At 37.7% G+C, this 27,093-nt stretch overlaps 2 pseudogenes; one reads left to right on the forward strand and one right to left on the reverse strand.

The window, feature by feature from the left end:
• The window catches only part of LOC112830060 (cationic amino acid transporter 3 pseudogene), a 110,038-nt pseudogene that overhangs the window by 56,039 nt on the left and 26,906 nt on the right, over window positions 1–27,093 (forward strand).
• LOC112830028 (pyridine nucleotide-disulfide oxidoreductase domain-containing protein 1-like) lies at window positions 1,939–26,519 on the reverse strand (annotated as a pseudogene).

Genomic DNA, 27,093 nt, shown 5'->3' on the forward strand with positions numbered 1-27,093 from the left:
AATTGAGACTTGATTTCTTTACCTGAAACATAAATGTACACCATCTATTCCATGGCTACTGAGAGAATTAAATAAGCTAACCTACACCCCTGTGTGTACCTTATACCCCTGTGTGTAACGAATGTCCTTTTGTGTGCAAAAATACCACCACAATCATGGCTGTGATTTTCAAGCATTTCTGGTAGAAGTGATATGTATATATTTTTTGAGAGACAGAGAGAGAGAAAGAAAGAGTGCAAGCAGGGAGGGACAGAGGGAGAGAATCCTAAGCAGGTTCAATGCCCAGTGCAGTGCCCGACATGGGGCCAGATCCCCGACCCCGAGATCATGACCTGAGCTGTGAAACAAGCGTCACATGCTTAACCAACTTAGCCACCCAGGTACCCTGATAATTTTTTTTTTTTTTTGAAATTCCGTCTCCTGTGTATTAACAGGATCGGTTTGATGAAGTGAAAGAGGGGCTGTGGGAAGGGAGCAGAGCAAACTGAGCACAACACTCGAGAATGGCTAAAGGAGGCGGCCGGCAGTATTACACCAGCCTCTGAGTCCCTCCAGTTTGGTTCTTGGATCATGGAAAACTAATTAGTGTACTTACTTATTGCTCCTACAAATGAAGACACAAGGTCTATTAGACAGCTGTTTATTTTTGGATATTGCCTGTAGCAGAGTATGACACCTATTAAAGATATAATTTACTCTATAAGGTTTAAAATGTTAAAAACCCCACAAACTCCCAATTCCTAATTGAGGGTTGATGACAGGCCACAGGAGTGACAGAGAATGATTGAGGCGGAAAACTGAAAACAAGCTAGCACTTTAGAAAGAGGCCGAAAGCACTCTTCCTATAACTGTTATCTCTGTAAAAACAAAAGTATTGAACGTGCCCCTTAGAATGCATCTGGCCCTTCCGCTACTTCATATTCCACAGTTAATCTGCAGGAGGAAAATCTCTACCTGTGGAGCTGGTCTTTCACCGAGTGTTGCCTGGTTCTTTTATCTGTAACATCTACCTGTGTCTCTACTCCTCCTAAGACCACCTCGCCTACGGCCGAGGTCTGAATATCTTCCTCAAGGATTTCTGCTCCACCGTGAGGAGGCGGGCAGCACCGTGAGGGCAGGAGGATGTGGACATCCAGATGGACAGAGTCGTGTAGCTGAGGAAGAATGGTTGCTTCAGGAAATTTTTTCGGTCATAATTCCCACAGAGACAGAACTGGGTCATCAGGATCCCATGGGGCCATCATTCATCTATACGGTTTATACCTCGGTATGTTATTTATTCATCTAAAGCTGTGCTGTCCAGTCTGGTAGCCACTAGATGCAGGGAGCTATTTAAACTTAAATGTAAGTAAAATTAAAATTCAGTTCCTCAGTCACATTCAGCACATCTTAAGTGCCAATAGAGACATGTAGCTGGTGACTACCTGACTGGACAATGCAAACATACAGAACGTTTCTGTCATCAGAAAGTTCCACTGGACAGTGCTGCTCCCAGTGTGTTCCACCACTATATCATAACTTACCAAAAGGGGAACATCCTTTTTTTTAAAATGTCACCAAAACTCTAGGATAACTTCCTACTTAAAGTAGCAAAGTGGGAAAACCAGAAATTTGGATTTGCTGGTAGTGACTCACTCCTGTACCGTCAGATGGAATCTGATACAAGGTGTGATGGTGGATGCTGGCTTATCTGCTGCCACACCGGGCTGGGCCTCCAGGATGCGCTGCAGATGTCACCCGCAGCATAGACATCCGAGAGAGACGTGTGCATGTGAGCATCCACTTTCAGGCCTCCGTCTTCTCCTAGATCAAACTAAACAACATTCCTGATAAGCATACATGGGAAGAAAAATGAAAGGTGTCTTTTTTTGATCTAAAGTAAACAAGTCATTTTTACACCTTGGTATGCTGATCTTCAGTGAGCGAGTAAAAAACAGCTGCCAAGTTTAGACAACTCAGCTGAATTTCCAGGGAATCAAAATCCTACTAGGACAGACCAACCAAAACATTCGTAGACTTTTAAGATCAAAAACACTCAGTAACCATATGATTTCCCCACTTGTAATTACAATATTCCTCAGTTTTCTGAGCTTCAAATGCTAAAAGGAAGAAAATATAGTTTCTCTAAAAGAATCATTTGTAAGATTTCATAGGTGTCTGTCTCATCAACCTTTAGGCAAATGAACTGTGCATTATGTCCCATTTATGAGGACACTGATGCTGGGACGTTTACTGCTTAAGGACTTTAGGCAATACGAAATACTGTAAATCAAAACATGACTGTAAACTAAATTGTTTTCAGCTTCCTTAAGTTACAGTTTTACACTAAGACAATGAACAGTTAAAAATAATCATAGCAGGACAAAAAATTTCACCTTACATTGTTGCCATAGAGAAAAGGTTCTATATTTGGTGTTAACTCCTGCAGCCGTTTTTCTTTTCATTAGTCAATTCCACATATAAATACCTCTTAAAAAAAACCCACAAAACAAATACAAAAAACCCCCCTTTAATCTCAAATGTAATCACCATCAGCTGTCCACAGAATTATGTCATAATGCCTAGAACAAAGAAAGAAGGCAGGAGAGGACTTTAAAACAACACTCCTTAAGGGGTACCTAGCCTTCTCGGTTAATAGAGCATGCGACTCTTGATCTCGTTTTGAGTTCTAGCCCCAGGTTGGATGTAGAATTTCCTTTAAAAAAAAAAAAAAAGAAACCATGACAGACTCTGGGAAACAAACTGAGGGTTACAGAAGGGAGGCGGGTGGGGGGGAAGGGGTAGCCAGGTGATGGGTACTGAGGAGGGCACATGGGCTAAGCACTGGGTGTTAGATGCAACTAATAAATCGTTGAACATTACGTCAAAAACTAATGATGTACTATGTGTTCGCTAATTCAACATAAAAAAAACCCTTAATTTTTATAAGGCACATCTGCCAAAACAATTACAATGTAATTAACATTATCTCCTTGCTTTGGGTATTACAAATTATGACATTCTAAACATTTTTCCTTCAAATTTAGACACAGAACTTCTAACAAAGTAAATTTAAATTGATAATCACTTTATAAATTATTTTAAAAAAATACTAATACATTATACTCCACTGAGAGTTTAGTCCAACGAGATAACTCACTTTGCAATGTTTTCCCCTTACTACTCATATTCAAACTCTAACACTATCTTTTCCCATGGAAAAATTCAAAGAATTCATAAACAGTGGAATATCTCATATGCTAGTTCGGCTGAGTGTATTTCTTCCAATGGTGATAGTTCTCACAGAAAGTGTGGAATAGGGATTAGATCTGTTTCTTAATCCCAAATTTACAGATTATTGATTTGGGGGAAGTCACTTCACTTCTGAGAGCATAAAGATTTTTCTGGTTTAGATTTGTTTTGATCTGCAAGATACTGTGATTGACTCACAGAGCTGTGGTGGTCATAGCACCGTGAGTCCCATGTGTAATTATTAGAAAACTTGAAGACTAAGTAATGAAAAGGAAATGACTTACTAAGTAATGGTTTCATTTTTACTTTTTATGTTTAAATTTCATATGGAAATCTTAAGTTTTTTAATATAGGAAGACTAAGTTTTCTTCCTCTTGAATTAGTGGTTATTGTATTTTTTCTTATTTTATTACTTACCTTTATCAGTTGTGACTGAGTGATTACAGTGGTCTCTGGGAAAAGGCAAAGACTTTTCCTTAGAAATTCTAAATTCTTCCTGAAGGTAGATTTTCTTTACTTCACATACAGTTTCGATGTGAATCTTACGAGAAAACTAAAAGCAATGCTGATCACCATAACACATCCCCCCCAAAATTACAATACACTTGTAGAAACATATAGAAAAATAATTCTTAACAATATAAATGGAAACACACTGGATGCCCCAAAACAAGCCTTTCACGATTTTTGTGCATGAAGGGAGGGAAATCCACTCAGAACTTAAGAGAACAAGTAGTTGCATTGGCAGGTAATACCAAGGGTATACTTTTTAGTATAAGCTTCATTGATAGTTTCAAATATAGTCTTTAAAAATTACAACTGCTAGAGACTATAAAAGCCTCTTGAGGGCAGTCTGTGCCGACTTACTGTTATATCCAGAACCTTAGGAAAGTGCCAAGTACATAGGAGATAATGTTTACTGAACCAAACTGCTGAAGTTCTCAGGTTAAAAATACTATTAATCTTTGGATCTGAAGATGCAGGAAAAAATGATTCTGTATAATTCTATCACAAAAATTAGATATGCCGTGAAGCCAGCTCCCCTCCAAACTACCCAAGGCTGAAAAGAAATCATACACAGTAATAAGGACTCCACGTATGCTTCTTACAGTACTTAAATATCACAGCCTTTTACTATTTAAATATAATGTATCTAATAAATAAAATGAGTAAAAGCAAGTCATCTGCTTATCCAATTAGGGTGTTAAATACATATTTTATTTAGAATTCATCTAATAAACTTTGAAATGTTGTAATGCATGTGAAGTGACCTTTGAGAAAAGATTAATTTAATATAGGACAGTTATATTCACTTGTAGTCCAAGCCTGGAAATCTCTCTGCCTGGGGAACTAAAAAGAAGGGCATGAGTCAGTTTTAGATGAATGACATACTTACCTGGTAAGGAACTGGGCCACATGCCATTGGTCCTGTCTGTCCTAACACTTTGGATTTTAAGTAAAATGACCTAGCAGTTGTTTGACTTACTTGTAATCAGTCTTTAATGAATGGTTCAAGAATTTAAAATTGCATCTTAGGTTTAATTAGTATATGAACACATACCTCTTGTACCTTTAAGATTCAAGCCTTCATGCCAATCAGGTCCCAAGGCACTGCCCATATTACCAGCACCAGCTTTGGTTTGTGTTTCCTTTTTCCTTCCTGAAAAGATAAACTCAATTCAAATTTCAAATGACCTAAAAACTGCCAGACAGAGAAGCATGCTTTTTGTTTTCAAGTTTTTAGGCAATGTTATGATTCTCATGTTTATACAGCATGACTAAACTAAGTTATGTCTTTTGATCACTTTATTATTTTAATATTTCGTGATAAACAGTTATAAAGTGGATCTTTCAATCAGGTGTTTATTGTATATATAATGTGTTTTTGCATGTTAAATACATGGTTAATATGAAAGGTACAATCTGTCGGATAAAGGGTTGATATCCAAAACATAGGAAGTACTCCTACAACTCAGTAACCAAAAAAAAAAAAAACCACAAAAAAACAAAAACAAAACAAAAAAAACAAAATAAAAATGGGCAGAGGACCTGACAGACATTTTCCCAAAGACATACAGATGGTAACAGACACATGAAAAGATGCTCAACAACACTAATCATCAGAGAAATGCAAATCAAATCCACAATGAGGTATCACCTTACACCTGTTGGAATGTCTAGAATCAAAAAGACAAGAAATAACAAGTGTTGGTGAGAGTGTGGAGAAACAAGACCCCTTGTGCACTGTTGCTGAGAATACAAATTGGTACAGCCACTGTGAAAAACAGTATGGAGATTCCTCAAAAAATTACTAGAATTACCATATGACCAATAACTCCACTCACGAGTATTTACCCAAAGAAAAAAAAACACTAGTTCAAAAAGATATATGCACCCCCATGTTAACTGTAGCATTATTTGTAACAGGCAAGATATGGAAGCAATCCAAGTGTCCATCCATAGGTGAATAAAGATGTGGTATATATGTGTATGGTGTGTGTGTGTACTATTCAGCCATAAAAAAGAATGGGATCTTGCCATTTGCAACAATATGGATGGACCTAGAGAGTATTATGCTATGTGAAATTTAAATCAGGGAAAGCCAAGTACCCTATGATTTCACTCATATGTGGAATTTAAGAAACAAAATAAAAAAGAGACAAACAAAAAACCAGATTATTAAATTCAGAGAACTGGTGGTTGCCAGAGGGGAGGTGGGTAAGAAGTATGAACAATCACTATTGTTGTACACCTAAAACTAATATAATGTATGTCAGTTATAATTCAATAAAAAAATTAGCCATCAATTTTTAAAATTTTGTCAATTTTTAGCATCCTCAAAAGTTAAAAAATTCTTCTTGAATTTTATAAGCCGAAAGTTAAAAACAAACAAAAAGCTCTTTTAAAATAAAAAAACTGAGGTTTGTATGTCTTTTATAACTCACTTGCATTTTTTGTAAAATTACCTTAGGTGCTGTCCAACTGCAGCATATTTGCAAAGGTGCAGATGGCTGGTTCATTTAATTCACTACATTTCCAGTTTTACTCATACATATTTTTCATGAAAAAAAATCCTAGATAATCTGTCATGTAGAATATAGAAATAAATATTATCTATATTCCTATCTCCCCCAACTATATTTCACTCAATGTTCTTACAGCCTTTTCTATATGGCTTAAAACTAAACAGTTTCATCTGTGAATTAATGAACCAGATTCTATATCTTCAGTTGTATATGCGGTTCTTTTATGTGCAATTCTAGCCCCTGATTTTTCAGCAATGAGCTATGAAGTCAAGAATTCAGCTGCTCCTGCATCAAAGAACTAAAGTTTCAACTTCCAAAAAAACCAGGAGCTGGGAGTACCACAGATCTTGAAATAGGGAGTCATGGGCTAGACAGGTAACCATATAAATGAGTGAAGCAGGATGGGTATAAACAATCAAAAGTGGTGGGGGCTGTGACTAGAAATCTCTAAAAGTGTGCACTTTAGAGATTTAGAAGTCCCTAAAGTATGAAAAATGTTTTTCAATATAGTACATGCTTATCAAACACCTCTATGGGTCACATCTCTCCAGTCACCTGTGTGTGACCCCTTGAGACAGAAAATATTCCCTAAACTCATGTTTGGCAATGACATTTCTGCAACTATGAATTCCATGAAAGCTAAAAATATAAAGTGGACATTTTCCTTGAAAATATATGAAAAACAATTACATTTATCTTTGAATTTCAGAATACCAAGATGTTTCTAGTCTGCCAATAATCACATGAATCATACAGCAGTGTTTAAATAGTATCTAAAAATATACACTTAACACCAGTTCAAGTGCAATGCCACCGACACTCCCTATGGTCACTTATTCTTTTAGCTTTAGTAAGCTGTCTCTGAAAGTCCGGTATTAAAAAGAGAAGGAGACAGTGTTCTGTAAATAGAGGGCAAAACTTGAAGCAAGAGGCTTCAGTGATAATATTCTTAAAATGTAGGAATTTTATCTGATTTACAAAGTAACAAAATAAATCTCTTTCCCACTCTGCCAGGAGGTACCCTCCCAATATTACAAATGCTGTTTCACCCAAGCTGTCTTCATAGCAATGCCTCTGCTGATTTTCCTTGCTTTTTAGGTCATCACATTTAGAGTAGTTCAGAATTCCAACAAGCAGCAAGACCTCTAGTTCAACACATTCCTAACTCCTTGATCAAATCAATTTATTAACAGGACACTGATCGGTATCCTACATACAGGGTTATTCCTTTTCGTCTAGTCCTTCAGTTGACACTTTCCCTGGAGTCACTCAACACTCAAAACTTGCATGAAAGAGCAGCACAACAGCTTGGTGGTTAAGAGTCCTTGGTCCTAGAAGTTAGTAACTGCCCCCAGTTAGTAACTTGGGCAAGTTGCTTAACCCCTCTGTGCCTCTGGTTCTTCAACTATAAATGGAAACAAGAAGTGACTCTATCTCATTAGGCCTCTGTAAGCATTAAGATAATGTAAATAAAGCTGTTAGGAGCAGGCACAATAGTCTTAACATTTATCAGAAAAAAATGTTCTGTCTTACCATTATAAGACAACTAATTGATGCCTTTACCACCTTCCTCCTCTGCCCCCTAAAAAAGATCATAATGAGCTTAGGGAAGCCCTGGTCATTTTTTTTTTTTTTAAGATTTTATTTATTTATTTGTATGAGAGAGCATGTGCGAGCATGAGGGGGGCAGAGGGAGAAGCAGGTTTCCTGCTGAGCAGGAAGCCCAATGCAGGACTCGATCCCAAGATTCTGGGATCATGACCTGAGCTGAAGGCAGACGCTTAACAACTAAGCCACCCAGGCGTCCCAGCCATGGTCATTTTTGTGGCACTTTCAAAAGTACAGAATAGTTCCACTACTTCAGGATGATATCTGAATAGCCAAATTCCTCTTCCTACTGTGTCAAGTTCTATTAAATTCTATTTCTACTAAATTTCTATTAAATTCACCCAAAACTTTATTGTAATAATAAAAAATGCCTGAAATTGACTTGTTTAAAATGCTACAAGAAAAAAATAGTTAATTTTAGTTTGTCCTTCACTGAGGACAGTAATTTAAGAAAGATGTTAAAAACACTGGACATGGAGATAAATGGCATGAATTTTTATTTTATATTTTTAAAGATTTTATTTATCCACTTGACAGAGACAGTGAGAGAGGGAACACAAGCAGGCAGAGCGGGAGAGGGAGAAGCAGGCTCAGGGGCTCGATCCCAGGACCCTGGAATCATGACCTGAGCCGAAGGCAGACGGTTAACAACTGAACCACTCAGGTGCCCCAATGGCATGAGTTTAAATTGTACCTCTGGGGGCGCCTGGGTGGCTCAGTTGTTAAGCATCTGCCTTCAGCTCAGGTCATGATCCCAGGGTCCTGGGATTGAACCCCGTATTGGGCTCCCTGCTCGGCGGGAGGCCTGCTTCTCCCTCTCCCGCTCCCCCTGCTTGTGTTCCCTTTCTATGTCTCTCTGTCAAATAAATAAATAAAATCTTTAAAAAATAAATAAAAATAAATTGTACTTCTGATAGACTTAATAACTACTTTAGTATAGGTAAAAAATTAATTTCTCCATCAGAGTTTCCTATTTGTAAAATGGGAGTAATACTGTCACACAGGATTATCATAAGTAGTTAGCTCATGTATGTAGAGGGCCTAGCTGGAACACAGTTATGAACTCAGTCTTTGATAATAGGAACGTGAAATGTTTACAATTATAATTAAATTATAATTTATAATTAAGTTTTTCTAGTTTTCTCTACATTCCTATTTAATTAAGAACAGGCTAAAAGAAAACATCAATTTTCAAGAATATAAAATATTATTAATAAATGTAAAATTATGACCCTATGAGACAGAACTACAACAGTGAGCTTGAGGTAAGACAATATTATGATCAGAAACCAGGAAGAGTTTCTTGGCAAGAATGGTCACTGAACCCCAAAGCCCTGAAATCCATTACCAGAAGTTGTAGAAGGTTCCACGGAGTTTCACCTTATTAAGACAGTTTACTATAGTTCCTGAGCACAATAAACCAAATGAATTTTTCAGTTCTGGGATTCTGTCATGATTCTGTACCACAAAGATCTTCTGAATATAAATTTTTTTTTGCTAAGGGGTAAGTTCAGTAAGTTTGGGATATGTTTTTCCTTTTTGGAAAAAGATCATTACATTATTTAGATTGCAAATCATATATTCCCAAATTAAAGTAATGAATGTGTGTATAAGTTATAACCTTCAGCTTAATTGTTGTATCTGGGATATATGCACAATGGAAAAAACAGATCAGCATGAACTAAAAAAACAACAAATTATCAACTAAAGCCAAACTGAAATTGGCAATAACGTTATAAATACTTTCTGGTTTGGGGCACCTGGGTGGCTCAGTGGGTTAAGTGTCTGCCTTCGGCTCAGGTCATGATCCCAGGGGTCCTGGGATTGAGCCCCGCGTCGGGCTCACTGCTCCGCGGGAAGCCCGCTTCTCCCTCTCCCACTCCCCCTGCTTGTGTTCTCTCTCTCGCTGTCTCTCTCTCTGTCAAATAAATAAATAAAATCTTTAAGAAAAAATACTTTCTGGTTTATGGATCATAAAACAAACCTCTTCTATAATTTAGGAATTAACACTGTAAATGGAATACTTTGATTCAAATATAGAAAAGCCTAAGAAATATGCATGTTCCTTTCCCATGAACCAACCTCAAAATGTTACCTGAACACTGTATCACGGATTCCTAATACGTAAGGACTTCCTTCACATATCAACTTTGGTTTAGCTGCAGCACACAGAGTTTCTTATACACATGCTGACTGCCATCTCCTGTTAAAATGCACTGTAAAAACAGAGCAAGGAAGGGGAGAGGAGAAACATATTCATCCATGGGTACAATTTCACTTTAAATAAAAAACTCAGTATGAGGAAAGCAAAAAATACATTAAGGTTGCCTCTTGATGGCACTCAATACTTTGTTAGAGCAACTGCAAATCAAAGTAAACATGAGAATGCATTTATTCAGTCCAGTCATTCACCATCAGTTCAGGGCCATGAACCATTCTGGGAATCTGGCAAAAAGTAGTCTTTCTCCCCTGGGAAAAAAGGTACATTCATATCAGATTTTGCATAAAACATAAGGAATCTCATGATATTCAAGGAGGTATGTTGACCTCAGGTTAAAAACTAAACATTCAGAAATTTTAAAAGTGAGCATTCTGATATTATACCTGGGGCAGGCCTTAATATTTCTGATCTCAGTGGAAGTTACTGTAGGAAGATCTAGTAATTCTTTTTTTTTAAATTTTTTATTGTTATGTTAATCACCATACATTACATCATTAGTTTTTGATGTAGTGTTCCATGATTCATTGTTTGTGCATAACACCCAGTGCTCCATGCAGAATGTGCCCTCTTTAATACCCATCACCAGGCTAACCCATCCCCCTACGCTCCTCCCCTCTAGAACCCTCAGTTTGTTTTTCAGAGTCCATCATCTCTCATGGTTCGTCTCCCCCTCTTGACTTACTCCCCTTCATTCTTCCTCTCCTGTTATCTTCTTCTTTTTATTTTTTCTTAAAATATGTTGCGTTATTTGTTTCAGAAGTACAGATCTGTGATTCAACAGTCTTGCACAATTCACCGCACTCACTGTAGCACATACCCTCCCCAATGTCTATCACCCAGCCACCCCATCCCTCCCACCCCCAACCACTCCAGTAACACTAATGGTATCAGACCTTAACGGCTGGTATGGGTACAGGGCGGGTACAGTGTGGCAGGAAAGGGTACATTATCTAAAAACATTAGAAGTGCTAAAAAACAGTATTTATATTCTTAAGTACAAATAACAATCACTTCACCAGCAAACATGCTCTTTGTGGATATTTTCATATATACTTCATATATTTTCATATGAAAAATGTGTTAACCTTAAATCCTAGCAGGTACTGGTTTTTAAGTTATTTAATTTTTAATGACATCATTGAGTCTAAAAATACATATCTGAGATCCACTATTTTTGTTCCTTAATATCGAATGAAAACCTACATCTAAGTAGTAGCCTTTAGAAAGCATGTATCTATAATAAGTACATATGACTGAGAGATGCCAGACTTTGTCAGAGTGGTTTAGAGCTTAACACTGTGCCATGTGTTTGATTTATAAAACATGGCAAATCATAACTGTAGCACTTGATATCCACTGAGACATCTGTTACCCGTTGTAACTCTTCAGGTGCTTAAGAAAAACATAAAGCCAATAATTCCACACGGTATAATGCACATACAAATTCTACACGAGTCTTCCTGCAGATAATACGGTTAGAATTTTATCTGGCAAACAGTAGTTATAGACCCTGACCAAATCTAAAAAATAATTTGCATTTAGCTACTGTAAAAACACATACAAGAACTCTTCATTGGCTACTGTTACGTTTTTGGAAGTAGACATGAAGACAAAACACACAATCTCTAATTCATTAAAGAATATAAAGGACAGATAATACAAACATCTCACTTAGGACACTTCAACATGGTAATGGGCGGCACTGATTTATTCAACGCCCAAATATAAATTCCCTCACAATCTATTAATATACATTTGAGCACACTTCTATTTGCAAATTAACTGACATGGATGTGATATAGGATATGTACTACTATAAATATTAGAAATTTATCCTGGTTTTAGGATTCAGATTTTTTCCCCATAAAATTCAGTACTTACTTATTTTTTCCTGTCAAATTATTTGTGTTCTGAATGTATTATAAGTGTGTTTTCTCCCTAAGGGAGAACTCACAAATGAGAGCTGCTCTAGGGAAACAACGGCAAACTCCACTTCCCATCTTGCCTGAAGCTCATCTGAGGATATTGTTATCATCTGACAACACCCTTTTCTGAGCCCGCCTTATTCAGTCCCGTGTCCAGTGGGTTACTGGGTCCTGCTGAGTTTACGGTAGAAATCTCACTCATATCTGGGCCGTCCTTTCCACTACACTGTCCCCGTCTTAGTTCAGGCCTTCTACCATTCTGGATGATTGCAACCACCTTCTGATTTGGTTGCTGGCCACCAGCCCTCACTCCCCCCCACTTCATCCTCAACACTGCTGTCAGATCTACCTTCCTAAAAGAGTATCCATGGTATCACCCTGCCTCCCCCTAAAATCTCTTCATTTCTTAACTGATTACAAAATAAATGTCTTGGTATGATGTTAACAGCTCTTCACAGTCTTATTTCTTTGGCCTCGTCTGCCAATCTCCTTTCCTTGTCCCCACTGCAGTCCCTCTGACAGTGTCACTCTTCCATGTGCCCCTTTCCTTTTCTTTGGGCCTTTGAATAAGCCACCACCTTTTCCTACAGTGCCCCTAATTAAGAACTCTTAATTCACCCACCTTTTAAACCCTATTCAAATATTACTCCCTCTGTGAAGTCCTCGCAAGTCTCTAATATCAGAGATTATTTCATTATTATCACCAAGTCTTTGATATCAAAGAGTTCAGTGACTGTGCTTTTCACGTCCCTATAGTTATACGTGTGCATGTGTATATTCGCTACGACACTGGGCACGCCCAGGGCAGGTTCACTGTTATTCCTGTTGTCTCCCAGCACTTACCGTGGTGCCCAGAACACAGCAGGCACTATATAAATGTTAATGCTCACGTGAAATGTGAAACCTAAAATGTTAAATCAACTAATTGTATAATTGCAATAAACCCACAGTAAGTATAAATTTTCCCAGTAATAATACAAATCAGTGTCACTAAACTTTATATGCTAGGGACCTTAGTGGTGTTAGCAGTACAGACAGGGTCAAAAGAAAGCAGGCAAAAGCTCACTGAGATTGAACAGTGGGCATCATTAAGAAAGAAATCCTCTTACGTGTTCTTTACTCTTTAGTTGCTTTACTCCGGATTCTATAATCTTAATGTTGGGAAAGCGATTTTCTAACATGGTTTTCGGTTGCTCTTCAACATCAAACTCCTCCAATACTTTAGAAACCTGTATTAGATCATAAAGGTAAAAATGTATGTTTAAAAAATATTTCAAGAAGTTTAAATACTAAAAATATTTTCATTTGTTTTTATAAACTACTTACTTCATATTCATAAAATGAAGTCAGCCAACTGTACTATGTACAGCGTAAAGAGGGCTAACTCCACATTTTAAGACTTGAACTCAAATATTAGTCCTACCACTCAGGCAAGTCAGCCCGGTCACTGCACCTTAGTCTCCTAGCCTGGAAAATGAGGGCTGACTCTACCCACTTCTGCATACTTTTACCACAGCTTGTTGATTTCCTTATCCTTACAGTTTTCTCTGTCCACTTACCATGATCTACCCATCAGCATCCTCTTGGACTCATTTCTCTTCCTGTATAGCCATGACTCCATTGTAGATCATGTCATGTTCTGCCCAAACTTTTATTTCCTTACTTTCTTATTTTTAACCATTAATTACCCTGAAAATCCCCAACCACAGACTGAACTGCCTGCTTTTTCCAGTCCTATACCCAATCTGCTGTGGAAGGACCCCACCTTGAAGACTGGCATTTGACCTCAGCTGCCCCCTAAATACTACTGGGAAATCCTACTACATGGCCCAGGCGGTTCTCAAACCTTTAGTCTCAAAACCACTTTACACACTTAACAGATGACTGGGGACTCCAAAGAACTTTTGTCTGTGTGAGTTAAACCCAGTAATATCTGCTACATTAGGTATGAAAACTGAGAAAAATGTAAAATATTTAATTTAATTAGAAGTATAATAAATCCAATACATGTTAAACAGATATAATACCCTTTTAATAAAAAATAACATTTTTTTCCAAAACAAAAGAAATTAAGAGAGGAGAATGGCACTGTTTCACATTTTTGCAAATATCTTTAACATCTGGTCTTAACAGAAGATCTGCTTCTCCATTCCAACTGTTGCAATATGTTAATCTGGTTGACGTATATGCAGCCTTTTCAGAGAACTGTATATTCTTCTTTGATGTTACACTAAAACTCAACAAGCCTGATTTCTTAAAGATTAGTTGCAATGGAGAATTTGAAACCATATCAAAGAATTTTTCATCATCTGTTCTTGTGAAATCCACTGGTCTATCCTGCACTTTGAATGGATCTTGTAACATCACATTCGTCATCTCGACAACAGGGGTTCCCTAAGTTATGGAGATCTGCCCAATGTTAACACATTTTATATCACTAAAATACCAACAAATGACATTATTATCACCAACAATCTCATTAGAAATGTCTTTAAGTACCACGAGGCTCACAGTGAGGAAATGAGTTTTCCAAAGTTCTAATTCTGGCTTGAAAGCTCTAATTTTGTCCTATTGGCAACAAATACTGTCACTTGTTTTCCTTGAAGTGATAGGCTCACTTCACTCATTTTCCAAATATGAATTACTATAGTGTGTCAGTTGTTCTTTCAAGTAAAGCTGGTGTCCGTAAAAGAGAAATTAGTTCCTCTTGCAACTCAGCAACAGCACAACTGCTTTTCCTTGAGACAACACTACTGTGCACAGAACAAGTGCTTTATGCCTACAACCCATTTCATCATACAGAGTATTAAAAAGACGTACACTATGAGTCAGGATTTAATAAAACGTTTTTTACTGGCTCTAATTTATTTAACTGAGTGCGTGGCAGTGAAGAATACAATAACCCCTAGTCCAGTTTAGCCACTGTTGCTCTTACACCATCGGTGCTTAATGTCAATATAGTGACAACTTGTATTAAAGACTGTGGGTAGTAGACTTCACTGAAGTATCGGAAGAAAACAGTTACTTAACTTTTTTGCAGAGGCATTATAACATTCATAATTAGAGCACTATAGCATATGCATATAATTCATAAACATATAAATATACATATATTAGGATTTTAGCCAACACTCTTTAACAGGTGACATACCACATCAAAACTGTTTAGAGATCGGGGTGCCTCGGTTGAGCTTCTGACTCTTGATCTAGTCTCAGGTCTTGATCTCATGGTTGTAAGTTCAAGCCCCACTTTGGGTGTGGAGGCTACTTAAAAAAAAGTCTGTTTAGAGATCACTCTTCTATGATACTATGACCCAAATGATCTTAGACTTCTAATGTAATGTTATAATGTGTGTAATATAAATTTATGGAACTACAAAGTGTTCTCAGATGCTTACTACACATGTGAAACATTAATTATCAGCAAATGTGGCTGAGAAGCACTTTTCTGATTTTCAGACACACACATTTATACACATACATCTATTTATAATAATGATATATATTTGTACCCATAGTTAGACTCGCACAGCATTTTTCCTCAAAAGAACTTTAAAATTTTCTAAAAAGTAATTCTGAGTGTGAGGAAAAGATGGGGGAAAAAAAGACAAATTGAACATCATTTAGGTGCTTTTGATACTTAATATAATTCTAAACTTTGGGCTTTGATCTTAAAATGACTATCAAAAGAGTATTTGTCATTTTAAACACTTAGAAACTGTAACTACACTAAATGCTAGTCAAGTTACTGAAATTTAAAAACATCAATACTAAGAAAGTTATATAAAGATTCTTACCTGCTTGAAATTTGTAACCACTTTAATAGCAGGAGAAGCTGTTACCAGGAGAACATCTGATGGAAAGTGAATAGCCAACTTATTAAAAAAAAAAATTGGGAGAAAAAATATGACAAATAATTCAGGTGTCAGTACATATGCCATGGAGGGTGAGACAGGGATAATGCAATTTTAATAATGTTATTAACCTAGGAAACTATAAACTCACTTTTCCTCATCTAAAGGTCTTCATTATTCTGGGTCTTCTTATTTATGAGGAAGTGGTGAGTAATATTCAACTCTGATATTGATTAAATGAGTAGTACATTTACACTAAACACTAACAAAGACCTCCTGAACAAGAACAATTATATAAAGAGGTATTCCTTAAAGTTGTCATGCAGAGAATGAGAAAAAAAATTTTTCCTAATTAACGGTTAAACCAACTTCTATTTCTTTTAAAATAATGTTTTCATTTCCCTTCAGTGGGATGAAATTATACAGCAAACCCTTACTAATAAGTACTCAGAATCTTAGCCTGACTTTTCCCAAGTGCTTTGGCATTGCTATTCTGCCTCTTCCAAATGCCCAACCAGTATACACTCTGGGAAAACAAAACCATTTTAGTATTAGCTTCAACAGAATTTAGAGGCCAAACTTGCCATTTTTTTCATCATTTTCCCTGGTTACAACCTCTCTCCTTCTCACTTTAAACTTGAAAGAATCTTCTTAAATCACACTCCAGTTCCTCAACTCCACCACATTCTATTTCTTTCCCTACTATACCATTAAAACTGACCATGTTCAACCAAAAAAACTATTAGAATGAACAAATGAATTCAGTAAAATTGCACAATACAAAATTTACATATGGAAGCTGGTTGAGTTTCTATACACTAATAACGAGCTATTGGAAAGAGAAATTAAGAAAACAACCCCATTTACAATTGCATCAAAAATAATAAAATACTTGGGAATAAATTTATCCAGAGGTAAAGACCTGTAACTATAAGCCACTGATGAAAGAAATTGAAGAAGATATACATAAATGGAAAGATCTATCATGCTCATGGATTGGAAGACTTAATATTGTTAAAATGTCCATACTACCCAAAACAATCTACAGATTCAATGCAATCTCCATCAAAATACTAATGGCATTTTTCCCAGAACTGGAACAAAGAATCCTAAAATTTGTATGAAGCCACAAAAAGACCCTGAATAGCCAAAGCAATCTTTAGAAAGAAGAACAAAGCTGGAGGTATTATGCTCCCTGATTTCAAATCAAACTACAAAGCTGTAATGATCAAAACGGTATGGTACTGGCATAAAAAAAAGGACACACAGAGCAATGGAATGGAACAGAAAGCCCAGATATAAGCCCACACAAAGATGGTCAATTAATCTATGACAAGGAGGCAGGAATACACACAGGGAAAATAAAGTCTCTTTGTAAATAATGTTAAGAAAACTGGGCAGTTTACATGCTGAAGAATGAAACCGGACCACTATTTTACACCGTACAGAAAAATTAATTCAAAATGAATTAAGGACTTGAATATAAGATGTGAAACCACAAAACTCCTAGAAGAAAACATAAGCAGTAAGCTCTTTGACACCAGTCTTAGCAATATTTTTTGAACCATTTTCCTCAGGCAAGGTAAAACAAAAAGCTAAAAAGCTAAAACAAACAAATGAAATTACATCAAACTAAAAAGGTTTTGCAGAAGGAAATCATCAATAAAACAAAAAGACAACCTACTGAATGGGAGAGGATATTTGCAAATCATACATCCAGTAACAGGTTAATAACCAAAATATATATTTTAAAAACTTATACAACTTAATTTAAAAAACCCAGTTAAAAAATGGGCAGAATTTAAATAGACATTTTTCCAAAAAAGACATACAGATGACCAACAGACACATGAAAACATGTTCACAATCACAAATCATGGAAATCAAAACTACAATGAGATACCACCTCACACCTGTCAGAAATAACAAGTGTCAGTGAGGCTGTTGAGAAAAAGGAATTATTATGCACCATAGGTGGGAATGTAAATTGGTGCCGCCACCACGGAAAACAGTATGGAGGGTCCTCAAAAAATTAAAAATAGAACTACCATATAATCCAGCAATTCCACTTCTGGGTATTTACCCGAAGAAAACACGATCAGCAATTCAAAGAGATATATGCATTCCTATGTTCACTGCAACATTATTTCAACAGCCAACCTAGAGAGAGAACCTAAGTGTCCACTGATAGATGAATGGATAAAGATGTGCTATGTATATAGTCAATGAAAATATTAAGCCATAAGATAAATGAAATCTTGCCATTTATCACAACATGAACGGACCTAGAGAAATAGGACAGAAAAAGATAAATACTGTATGATTTCAATATTTGTGGAATCTAAAAAACAAAACAAACAGAACAGACTCATACATAGAGGAAACACACTGTTGCTTACCAGAGTGGAAAGGGGTTAGGGGCGGAGCAGGTGAAATAGGCTGAAGAGATTAAGAGGAACAAACTTCCAGTTATAAAATAAATAAGCCAGAGGGATGTAATGTACAGCATAGGGAATACAGTCAATAATACTGCAATAACCTTGTATGGTGGTAGAGGGTAACTATGCCTACGGAGGTGATGACTTCATAACGCATAAAAATATCCAATCATCGGGCGCCTGGGTGGCTCAGTTGGTTAAAGCGACTGCCTTCGGCTCAGGTCATGATCCTGGAGTCCCGGGATCGAGTCCCGCATCAGGCTCCCTGCTCGGCGAGGAGCCTGCTTCTCCCTCTAACCCTCCCCCCTCTCATGTACTCTCTCTCTCTCATTCTCGCTCTCTCAAATAAATAAATAAATCTTTAAAAAAAATATCCAATCATCATGTACATCTAAGAGAATACTGTATGTCAATACTTCAATTAAGACCAAAAAAATGAGCATCTTCAATTCACCTATACATCCTTAAAACCCACCAGATTCTTTTTAACATCACCTTATTTGAGCTTTCTATAATACTTGATAAAATTACCACTCTCTCCACCTTTCTTTTCTGTATATATTCTGTAATTTATTTCCCCACTTTCTCTTGTCATTGCTACACCTAGCCCTCAAAACGTTTTTTTAAGTAATCTCTCTGCCCAAAATGGAGCTTGAACTCACCACCCCAAGACCAAACGTCGCATGCTCTACCAAGTGAGCCAGCTAGGCACCCCTCAAAACTTCTTTGTACTACCAAAATCACCTTTCACTTAGCCATCCGGTCTCATTTTAACCAGTGCCCCTGCCTCAAACACACTGCAACTAATCATCTTTCAACATGTATTATTTGACATTAGGCCACTGCGCAAAATCATCTCATTACTTGTAAGTTCTTGTTAAATTCTTAGCAAGACTTATGAGACCCATTATTATCTGGTCTCTGCCAACCTTCCTACCTTCATCTCGGGTCACCTCCCCCAAACACCATGTCCTTTAAGCTTTGCTCCTCTCCGGTAATGCCATGCTTTTCCACACAAGATTATATCCTTGCCTTCCTTTGGAATGTCTGGTTTTTCTTGTCTACTTGGTGAACTTTTACTTTCTTCTATACTGAGACAAAAGGATACCTTACCTCTAATTCACACCCTACCAATTCCACAGGCACCCCTAGGCTGGCAAACACACTGATGAAATGATTTATTTACATGTCTCTTCCATTAGACCGTGAGTCCCTATAAAGGAAGTACATTGCTCTATTTATAATTGACTAACCAGCCCTTAGCACAGTACCTGGATCACAGTTGTTTCTTTGGTGAAAAAATGGAAAATACACAACTAAAGATGAGAAGTTTGAAACATCTCTTGAATTTCTTGGACGACTTCTGTGACTTCAATAATTGCTTATGTTTACTTTATATCAAGGAAACAGTCCTTTTTGGAATGTATATAGGTATATATTTGGTCTGATTATTCACTAGAATCAGAAAAGCACTCCCCAGCTACATTTAATCTCTTGCTGGTTGTTTTACAAAACATTACTGGAAATGAAATCTCTTCTGCGAATTCAAAGTATAGGAAACAACGTAAAGGATTATCAATTATTTACGATGAACTAAGGACCTGGCTTCTACCTGGAAGCTGAATTCAATCAGCTAAGTAAGAAAGGAGGCTGAATTTTCTGACCAAGTACTTATTTGTTTTGTTTTTAAGATTTATTTGAGAGATTTGTTTTGTTTTTAAGATTTACTTATTTGAGAGAGCGAGAATGAGAGAGAGTACAGGAGAGGGGGGAGGGTCAGAGGGAAAATCAGGCTCCTCGCTAACCGGGAAGCCCGATGCGGGACTCGATCCAGGGACTCCAGAATCATGACCTGAGCCGAAGGCAGTCGCTTAACCAACTGAGCCACCCAGGCGCCCCCAAGTACTTATTAGTTTTAAGCCCTGTTGCTGCTCTGACATAACTAGGACCAGAGTCTGGTTCAGTCAGCTTTGGGGTTCCTCCCTCAAAACCTTGCTCCCCACTCCTCCCTGTGCCTAAGGCGAAGCTTGAGAGGTACTAAGAACTTCGTCCAAGGGCCACCGAACAGTCTCTAATATCTGAGAGCAAGAAGGAGTGCGGGGAAAAGGAAGCGGCTAACAAGGGATCTGGAAGAACACGGGGAGGGGCGGGAGGGTGCTCTGAGCGCCACCGCCTCCGGGGTCGGGGAAGAGGCGGAACTCTGCGCGCCAGCCTACCTGCTCAGCATAGGTGACACCCGCGATGCCACCGCCACCACAAACTTCCCTGCCACCGAGGCACGTCGCGCTGCCTCTATGCTTCCCGAAGCCTACTGCTTTACTGACAGCCGGCGCACGAGCCACAAGAGCTTGGACTCTGGGAGCGGAAGTCAAACTGGGCGGCCACTTCCGGTGCCGGTGCCGGAGCCTGAGAATCTGAGCTACGGGTGCCCAGCAGCTCAGACTTAGTGCGCTTGCGTTTGCGCTTCAGATTGTGATTTAGAAGCACAAAGACGTCTCTTTGATGCCAGAGTTTTGTTTTACTGCCACTACACCTGAGTTGTGTTTTTTGCACGTAGATTTGATAAAGAGAAGACAAACAAAACAAAACAAAAACAAAGTAAAGCGGATGGGTCTCCAAGAGAAGCTTGGCGAATGTCTAAACACAGGACAGAGCCTTCTCAGAATAAATGAACTGCCCCGAAGTTTTCACTTCTCATTCTTGCCAGAAATTTGACATAGGTTTAGCTTTTCAACAATTACGCCAGAGGCAATATCATCCTTCCCTACCTTTTGCCTAGCAATCCAAGATGTTATATTTTGGAAGCACATTTCATCATGACATAGTAAAGTGAAGCAAAGCAATACTACTGAATTATTCTCTGAGAAATTATTTCCATTTCCATTTACTGCCCAGAAGTCCCCTAGAGCTTTGGATTCACTTTCCAGGGTCAAGATCCTCCTATACATTATGAAAGCTACCCCTTAAGGGAGCGCAAGGAGAACAGACTGGAACTCAAGCTCCCAGAGAAATGGAGAAAGGCCATTGGAATGGAATTATTGTTTAATTACATCAATGTTTAACTATTTCCCATTTTAGTGTGTAAGGCAACATTTTAACATCAACTACATTGAAAGTAAGAGAAATTCAGATTTTCTGATAAATAAATAAAATATTTCCCACATCTAGTTATTATACTAAGGGAAGAGAAAGTAATAACACTTTGTATTTATACTTTTTGTTTATTAAAATCCTTTGTAGTTCCTGTAAAATAAATGAAGGTATAAAAAAGGTAAAGCATATTTTCTTCCAAATCAATAAAAGGCTAAATTATGGTATCAAATGGATGTGGCTAATTTATTTTAGTTGACATAAAATACTGACATTAGAAATAGGTATTATGCTAAGTGGAATAAGTCAATCAGAGAAAGACATTCATCATATGGTTTCACTCATATGTGGAATATAAGAAATAGTGCAGAGGATCAGGGGAAGGGAGGGAAAACTGAATGGGAAGAAATCAGAGAGGGAGCCAAATCATGAGAGACTCTTGACTCCAGGAAACAAACTGAGGGTTGTGGAAAGGGAGGTGGGTCAGGGGATGGGGAAACTGGGTGATGTGCATTAAGGAGGGCACTTGATGTGATGAGCACTGGGTGTATACGCAACTAATGTATCATTGAACACTACACCAAAAACTGATGATGTACTAGATGTTGGCTAATTGAATTTAAATTTAAAAAAAGAATTTTATTTGTTTTAAAAAGGAAAAATTATGTTGTTTCAAATAATACTGCAAGTACTGCATTATCTTATCCATTAATTTTTTTAAGTTCACATTAACGTGAGACAGATTTATATGAAAGTTTAAACATAAATTTCTCCTCTTTGGTCTTGAAATTACTTTCTGGTTTACATGAAACATTAAAATTCCAGCTGTCCAAATGACCTTCCATCAAATCATATTTGGTAGCAACAACGATTCACATTGAACATGCCAACTCAAACACATTAAGGTAAAGGTGAAAAGAAATTCACATTTTGCCGTTAGACTTGGGGGACACAAGTTTAACCAATTTCTGGTTTGGTTCAGGTGAGGTCATTTATTGTAGGGTTACATTTTTTTTTTTTTTTAGATTTTTATTTATTTTAGAGGCAGGGAGGGGCAGACAGAGAGGGAGAGAGAGAATCCTCAAGTCTGCTTCCCGCTGAGCAGGGAGCCTGACCTGGGGCTTGATCCCAGGACTCTGAGATCATGACCTCAGCCAAAATCAGGAGTTGGCCACTTGGCTGACTGAGCCACCCAGGTGCCTCTCCCTGTATGGGTCACATTTTGAAGAACAACTGTTTAAAAAAATTTGTAAAACAACAAAAACAAAAAGTTGTTATTATTGTGGCTGTGAAATTGCATTCACAAAAGGAAAAGATTTTCCTCAGAAAGATGAAACACTTGTTTAAAGACACCTATCAGCTGGCTGTGCAATGATTCACTTTTTGACATGTTTGAAGTAATCTAATATATTACCAGTTATAGAACAGTTAGTGTCTGGTGTTTGTAGAGAATTGGACACTCATTTATTTCCTTCTTTTTTTTAGCTCCAGCCATCTGCCCCAGGAACCTACACTATCTTTAAATATATATGTATATATGTATATATATATATATATATATATATATATATATGCTCCATTTGAGAAGGAATATTAATGTCAATTATCAGATGGCATGACTTACAGAATCATAATGTAATGCTCTTCCTCACATTAAAAGATAATTTAAAAATGTGTCAAAATATTATACAAACCTAATCATATTGCAAAACATAAATAACTCTTTTAACGATATTCCTATTTTCCTTTTACATCTAGGTCCTTTTGTTTTCTGTCCTATGATGATCTACTTGCTTTTGCCTGCCCCTAAATGCACTCATTTCTCAAAACTCTATCATCTATGAAGTTCTCTTCCCTTTCTCTACTACCTTTATAACACATCTGCTCCTTGTTGCCTATTGAATATACGTCTTCCCTTCTTTTTTTACTAACAGAATCCTAATTTTGTTTAAATAAACAATGTGCTACCTAAAAATATCTGTCTTTCCATACCGTTTTGCTGCTGAGGTAGCCCAGTGATACTGTTCTGGCCACCGAGTAGGTAGAAATCAGCCAGGGTTTTAGGAAACCTTTGTCCTCCTGATACAAGTACTGCTAGTTCTTTCTTTTCTTTCTCCTTCTTCCTGTCTGGAATGTGGATGTGAGATTAGGGGTAGAGCAACCATCTTGCAACCATGAGATCTGAAGTATGAAGATGAAGATCTATTTGCTAATGATGTGCAGGAGAGAGATGGAAAGACCCTTCTCTAAGACTTAATTGAGCCCCCTTTAAAACTCTGGATTGCCTACCTCCAGGCCTCTTGTTGCCTGAGACAACTAAATCTCTGTATGTTTAAGCCACTACTAGTTTTCTGTGCTTATTGCTGAAAATAATCCTAACCTAGCCCCCTTATATTTTATCTATTACTTAAGGATAGAAACGTTTGATTCACTCCTGTTGTATCTTCAAGCTGTATTTATTCCTATTGCTTATCTTGGATTTCCTTTCAGGGTACTGTTTGAAAGTATACAGAACTGAAGGCAATATTTTAAATCATTTGCAAAGTCAAACAAATCACTTTTATTTCACAGGAATTCACTGATTTATTGTGGCATCTCTCACTGTGATTTATCTGCAACATTTTGCTGTAGGCATGATGTGATTCATAATTTGGGGACCTTACTGATAGTTTGATTTCCTTATGCCATTCCTGACCACAACTGATGTCAGTTCATGTTAATTGTTCCTGCAAATCCAATCCAAATTTATCTTTTTGTGAATTTACTTTGTGAGAGGGCATGACATATCTTATTAGACACAGATTTCAATTTACTACCCTTCTCATATTGAGCTTGCTTAGCAGTAAGCAAGAAGTAGGTCGCTATGCAGACTAACTTAAAATTAACACCTATATATATCCATATGTATGTCCACATCTGGATCTATATCTGCATGTCTATTTTTATGTCTAGATCTGATTGAGATATCAAATAGTTGTATTTGATATATAGTGTTTATATTATATAAATATAAATATAAAATAACTGTTTCCAAGGTAATGGCTTTGTTTTCCTCCCAAATGTCATGGATTCTATTTAATAATTTAATGTAGCAAATTTCTAAGTCTGAATATATTTCTTCAGTTTCATAAAAGTTTGTATTAATCATTATTAGCCAAATATGCTCAATAAGCTCAATAATTTTTACTTTTGTAGTGAAAAACATAATAAAGTGAGTTAAGAGAAGTACATTTAGGTTATACAAATGCAAATCAGCATGATCATTCTAATGTCATTTAAAAGTTTAAAAATCATTAGACTTTCACTGATTTATTCATTTAACAAATATTTACTGAGCATCTGCTATGAGCCAGACATTATTTCAGGCCCCTGGGATATATCTGTGAATCAAACAAGCAAAAATTTCTGTCCTACCAGGGAAAGACAGACAATAAAATAAATAAAATATATAAAGTTGTCCATTTAAAAGTGCTAAGTGCATGGAGAACAGAACAGGAAAAGTGGGATCAATAATATGTGTGGAGGTGTGCTGTTACAATTTTCATTAAAGTCAATAGGGCAGTCTCATTGAAAAGATGATATTTGAGCTAAGACATGAAGGTGGTGAAAGAGCCATGTGGATGTCTGGGAGAAGAGCATTATAAGTGATGGGGCAAGGACAAGGTGGTGGGCAGTAAGGGCAAAAGCCCTGAAATGGGAACATATCTGGCATGAACAAGGCATTGCCAGAAGGCCAATCTGGCTGGAGCAGAGCCCTGAGAGGGAAAGAGTGAGAGAGAATCTGCAAAAGGGTGGACAGATTAAGTAGATGTTTGTAGGCCATGTGAGAACTTTGGCATATTTAATGAACTGAAGAGTCATTGCATCGCTTTGAACACAAGAGTGACGTGCTCTGAAGGCAAGGTTAAAAGCAGAGAGACAAAATGCAGCAGGTGAGAGGAAATGGTGGCTTGCACCACCTCCTTTCTACTTTCACATCCTTCCCAGGCCCCTTCTGCCCCAACTCCCTGAGGCCCAGCCTTGTTAGTGCTCATACTCTTTAGGCCCCTCCTCCATGAGGACCTTGCCTCCCCAGGGCCTCAACTCCCTGAGGGCACCCCGTCAGCACCACTCCTTGTGCTGACGCTGCTTGGCCAAGTTCCTTCCCTCTTCCTGGGTTTGACTTAAACTTTCTTCCTAAGAGTTTTTCCTCTGAGGCAGAAAAAGCCCATGGTAAGTGATTTCTTCTGTTTATAGAGTTGGCAAGAAAACTGAGACAGAGCCAGAGAGGAAGAAGGCTGGGCTTGGATGCCTCTGGCTATAGAAGCTGTGTAGGGTTGGAGCAGAGGGTATTTCATGGCACCAGAGCTACACTTTGGTTTGGGGGGTGTAGACCAGTACCTTGGGAGTTTGGGAAGGGCAGGTAGGTTTGCTGGGGTCAGAGTGAAGTGGAGGTCTGCACTCTGTTCTCTTCCGGACCAGAAATTTTCTCAGCTCTGATGAGCAAAATATAAGTTAGGGGAGGTTATACCTTGGAGCTTCTCCTCCAGCGTCCTTCCCACCTGTTTGCCTGCCCCCCTTCTTGGTCTTTCCTTTCTGACCTGGTGCAGAGCTTGCTTTTTTCATCTTTGTCTTTCCATAGGCCCCAAAACAGAGTATGCTCAGACATGTTCCTTGAATGAATGAAGATTTTTCCATCAGTCTTTCCTGACTCCTTCATGTTTTGCTTCATTTCTCACTGGAGATTCTGAAAGTCTCTGTGTCACATCTTCTTAGGGAGGACATTGGTGTACACTTTGCAGAACAGCAGGTCCAGTGTGATAAGGTGGTTCCCCATCACCAGAGAGGATTTAAGGGTCTTTGTCCTCCAGGCTCAAGGAGCTAAACATCTCTTTTTATAGCTGCTGAAGGTATCGCCTGGCCTTTCTTATAGAATTAAAAAAAATTGTGGTGGGGATGGATTATAGGCCAGGTCTGGCTGTAGGAAGAAATATTACCAAATTCCCCTGGAATGTGGCTGCCTCATGGTCATTAAAACACTGAGTCACCAAGAGGCAGTTTGCTGTTATCAGAAAACTCATTTATAACTCTTTAATTTTGAAGGCCTTTGGAACCTTAAACTGTTCTTCACCCTCCAGCTTCCCCATTGCTACACTGTGGGCAGCATCCCAATACCAGAAGCCCAGGTAACACTTATCCATGCATGACACCTGTTTTATTGATTATATGTGGCAAATGTTGATTTCTAGGTTGTCTTTCTCTTGTCCTCTAACAGTTCTTGGTCTTCTCTCCATTATCAATTGATACCTGTTATGTGCTTCCAGAAGGCAGATTCATTTTAACCTTAGTTAAAGCAAAGTCATGTGTAAAGGCCAATGTTTTCACCAAGTATATTCCAAATTGATAAATATAATTTTTGGATTATATTCATTTGCTTTATCCTTGTTTCTTTTTTCTTTGATTATCACAGAAATCACAAAGCAGTGTGGGCATGAGAAAGAAATAGGAAGAGGGATACAGAGTGTCCCTAGAAGTGGTGGCAGAGGCTCTCTGTTGTGGATTATGTTGTCTGAGTTGGGATGAGGCAAGTGGGTCTTGGTGGAGAAGTCATATGGATCTGTATTTGGAGAATAGCTCAGGAATTTGAGGAACGATACAACTTTCATATAACTCAGATAATTTGGTGTCTTTCCTGCAATAAAACAAAACAAGCAAAGTGAA

Source organism: Callorhinus ursinus, unplaced genomic scaffold (genome assembly GCF_003265705.2).
Source record: "Callorhinus ursinus isolate GAN/ISIS: 27379988/994484 unplaced genomic scaffold, GSC_fseal_2.0 scaffold27, whole genome shotgun sequence".
NCBI lineage: Eukaryota > Metazoa > Chordata > Mammalia > Carnivora > Otariidae > Callorhinus > Callorhinus ursinus.